Source organism: Anguilla rostrata, chromosome 5 (genome assembly GCF_018555375.3).
Source record: "Anguilla rostrata isolate EN2019 chromosome 5, ASM1855537v3, whole genome shotgun sequence".
Lineage (NCBI taxonomy): Eukaryota > Metazoa > Chordata > Actinopteri > Anguilliformes > Anguillidae > Anguilla > Anguilla rostrata.
In genome coordinates this window covers 20197593-20202195 of record NC_057937.1, presented here as the reverse complement: position 1 = coordinate 20202195, position 4603 = coordinate 20197593, and positions in this window count along the sequence as shown.

Here is a 4603-nt window from a genome sequence, read left to right as displayed (position 1 = left end):
GCATTTGCAGGTCTGGGATCCGCACAGAGACTAGATTACAATGTGTTTTGGAAATCAGGAACATGTGTGTGCAGGGGGCTGGGCCCAGAGCTATTGGGGGATTGGAGGGTGGGATTTCATCTTTTGGATACTTCCCTTCCCATTCTTAAGTAACAGATTTCTGTAGAGTTGTGCTCTTAAATGCAAGTCAAAGTCTTTCTTTTAGAAAGGTTGATGTTTTTAGGTTTTTGGGGATCTTTCTTGAATATCAAAATAGTAAAAGGATAATGGCACAGAGGCATTAAATCTTAACTATTAACGCTCAGTGTGCTTTCCAACCTGGTTTCTGTTAGACCGACCACAGAACAGATATGTACACAATTAAATTTATCTTCTATTTGTTGGGCTGATGGTATGTTTCTGCTTTTTCACATTTCAGCTCTATTTTTATTCATCATAACTTATTTGATTGTCTATTTTTCTTTGCCTGTCTGTTTGCCCCCCCCCCCCCCTTTCATTTCTATATTGAAAAATCAGTATAAAGTGGGAGAAATAAATAATTATATATTACATATTACATAACACTTACAGGAGAACACATGATGTCATTATTTGGTCACACTAGACACCCAACCATACGAACAGAAAATGATCAATGAAAATGAAAGAGCATGAAGAAGAACATGCAGATAAATTTAAACATGTAGTGGATACAGACACATTTAGACACATATTGACGAGGCAGACAAGGGGAGAACTCTTAAGCTAAGAGAAAGGGCAGGGTTGACCCTGTTGCAATGGATGACATCATCCTTACTGTGCCCACAGATGTTGGCTGATAGGGGATGGGTCTTTGTCTCCAAATTCATAACAGCAATACTGTGGGCGGTACAAATCATGTAGCCATATTCAAATAAAGATTTTAAATAATAATGTAGGCAAAGTGTTACTGATTTAACATGAAACCAAAAATAATATACTGACTAGTAAAGTATATATTTGGCTAATTGTTAGCCTCTTATGCTGTATGTATTGTGGCTTGTAAAATGCATTTAAACAGAGTCAGTTATTATGCTAGAATAACCATGTCTGACAGCTAGAAGTGTGACACTACATTGTACTGCAAATGAAAACGAAAACCAAACTGGATGCAAAACAGCTTTCACTTCTTTAGCGCTGTTACAGTCATGATTTGTTCTTAGTGACTTAGGCCTCCTCTTAGTGTTTCACAGATTTAGGAGCTGGTTTTAGCATTAAAATCTGTTGTAAATGACTCCTAGACCAAAAACTTAGGAGGCACTATTTTTTAAAAGTTCTCCAAAAGAGCCTTATGATGCTTTGTGAACACGGCCCCAGGTAATGATGAGAATGGTCTGTGGTTGAGTCATACCTCACATTGTAAGTCATACCTCATGGTTGACAAAGTGGAGCCCATCTGGAATATGGTATGTTACATTAAATTAATGTTTATGTATTAGTACTTGCTTATGGTTGACCTTTTTTTAAAAACAGTCCTTCAAGAACAATTTCTCTTCTGTTGCTTTCAGAAAGATCTGATCTATGTGGAAGATTAGGAGAGTGCTTTAAGTGGATTTTCAATCTTCACCTAAGAAAACAAGATGTACTTACCCCAGGGGACATCGAAAATGAGTATCGACTGATAATCTACAAGAAGATTTTTTGTTTAAAAACATATGGAATAATGCACCAACTGACTGGCCATTGATTTGCATCAGCACATTCGAAGAAATGGCAACTTTTCAGGCCTTTCAAGGACAATTATAACCAGACTCGTCTACACCTCTTCCAAAAAAGAGTCAGCCAGTGCAGCCAGTAATCCTATACTGTAGAACACAAGTAAGTCTTCAACAAGAGCCAACTAAGAACTAAATTAATTTAGGAACATTGGAAAGTGGTGGTGGCTCATTTGCATAGAGTGCAATATTCTTACATTTGGAATTACGCACCATTGAGAAGGTCGGTGAATTCCAAAAACAAAAATCTCAATTTTAGTTAAAAGTTTATTTGTTGTTTAAATTAGTTTTGATGAAGGCTGCAACAGATGAATAAACAAAACTTCAGTGTCCATTTTCGTCTTCGCTTTATATCTGAAACTGACATACTGCGAGGGAATGAATGCATGCTAGTGTCAATGTCACAGAATTATGAAACAATGGTTAGGATTCAGTACAGATTTGTGCTTTGATTCAAAATTAAATGCAACTGTGTGGCTCTTTCCTTACAAGCACAGCTTGGGGAGATTAGCTAGCTGAAAAATGAACTCTTTATGGTTTAAGCTGTGAGAAAGATTTTACACTGGCATATATCTGTTGAAAATTAAGGACAAATGCTGAATGAACCTAGGACCATGTTAATAGTCAACATAACAAATGTGGACAGAAAATCATGAAATTCAATTCTCGAAGGAAACGTGAGTGACTACTTTGAAGACTAAAATTAGCATTAAAATGAAGCATGATGATAAGGATTGTTGGGTTACTCATCCTGCTATTAGTGCTGTGTCTGTATGGGTGAGAACAGTAGAAGGGAACTTGCCCTTATATGTGCTTTCCCAAATGGACAGGAGAGGTTTCAGGAATAGTATGGGTTAACAAACAGGTTTAAACAAGACCAGGTTAAAACCTAGTATATGGCTGGACCTAACACACGTGATCAATGGTGTAACTTCATAACTCGGCCAACCAATGGTGTAACTTCATCACTCAGTCACTCAGTCACAGACATTTGCGTTTGTAGGGCTGGCCCCGCTGTTGGTTCTCCAGCCAAAAAAAGTCTCTGGTGTGTTGCATGAAGACAATAGCATATTTTGCTAGCAAGTGATGTTTTCTATTAATAGTGTCAAAAACAGTGTATCGGTCCAATAAAAATGAATGGATTCTTGTCAATGTTAACTACACTGGATGTTTCAGAGTTAACTACAACCCTGAGAACAAGGACAAACTCTGTCAACAACTGGAAACTGATCACTGGGTAAATCCTGTTCGCATTAATCTTGGTTTCAATTTGCTGTGGGTCTGTCTGGCTGCAGTAAGAGAGAATCCACCTGTGGCTAATTATTGAATAGTTGTGTCCATATTCCTTTTTTACAATATGTTTCTCATGTAATCACAGTGAAACACTTATACTTTTATTTGAAAAAAAATATTATTACTTACATGACAAGAACCATACATGACCACCATAATATGCATTGTATCTTTTTCAGAGGATCCCACCTTAGCAGAACCAAGTTAACTGATGATACTACGGTAATTTTTCCTTTAAGATGAGCTCAATGGTCTCTTCACTTCTCTGGAAAGCGGCTTCATCCGCACTACATGCTATAGAAATTCTGCTCTTTCATATTTGTGCGCTTATATTATTCAGTGCTTTGCTACAGACATAGATGGCAGAGATCTTAGTTTTAGTGGATGATTACCTCATCTGTTTTTCATCATATTGCACAACTGATTTCCTCACAATGAAAGGTCATCACGACTTTACAGTAAAATGTTTTCTGAGAAATGCGTTTTCACAGTGCTTGTTAACTTTGGAGTTTTTGGAGTTGAATGTCTTCTGATTGCCGCTGGAGAGACTCAGATTTTGAGTCCAGAGTAAGAAAAGAAGGATCCACTCAGCTAACTTTTTGTCATGAAAACAGCTATTTAATTTGTCAGCAGTCATTTTGGTGTGGGCAGTGTTGTCTTCACTCAGAATAATTATAATATTTTAAATGAAATCTTGCCTCACCTGCTGCCCCAGTGTCAGTGACGGCACCAGGAACTGCCGTGGAGGTGCTATGCAGGAGCTTGGTCAATACATGATGGTGCTGAGAAATCTTTTTATTTTTTTATTTTTTTACCAGCTGTAGGTTTACTGAGCAGTCAGAGGTGCTGTCTGTTCCTCGCTTGATAAAATGGATAATTTTTGTGGCTAATTTGTTTTATGGAATTGGTGGAGGAATGATTCAGTATTAAAAAATTATTTCTTAAATCTAGAATATTTTTAACAGCGTAGGAGAAAGTGTATCTCTGAAACTCACCTCTCATTATGATGAAATAGTGTTTCATTTTCTAGCCATTTTCAGTGCCAAGACTATTGGTTGCTCTTTTTCATTCCAGTGGTTACTATTTTTTAAACTGCAAAACTACTGAAGGGAATAATATTTTTGAGGAAGCATAATAGAGGTAATCCTGATAATTAACAACATTCAGATTAATAAATAAAACATTTTCCCAAGCTTTGTACCTATGCATATATTAATCTATAGTGTTTCAAGCATATGAATACATTGTCTTGTAAATATGAACATAGCTGATGCATACTTTTTTTAAAAACTAAAAAACAATTTTTATTCTGAAGTAATAGGTACCTGAAGCTGATTATATAAAGGCAAGATGAATTCTAACAGGAACTCAAACAGGCTTCGTGTGGATTGTCATGGGTCTGAGGATGTAATCCATCTCTAGGTGTCAGCATCAATGGGGTCCCACCTTCAGTATTTATCCTTTTATTGAACATTAAAAATATTGAGCACAGGAGTATGCCTATGAGCTGGGACAAACAGTTTTGGCTACATGTTCCATTTTGAGACAAATCTATGTTTCTTATCAAAACTCACTTT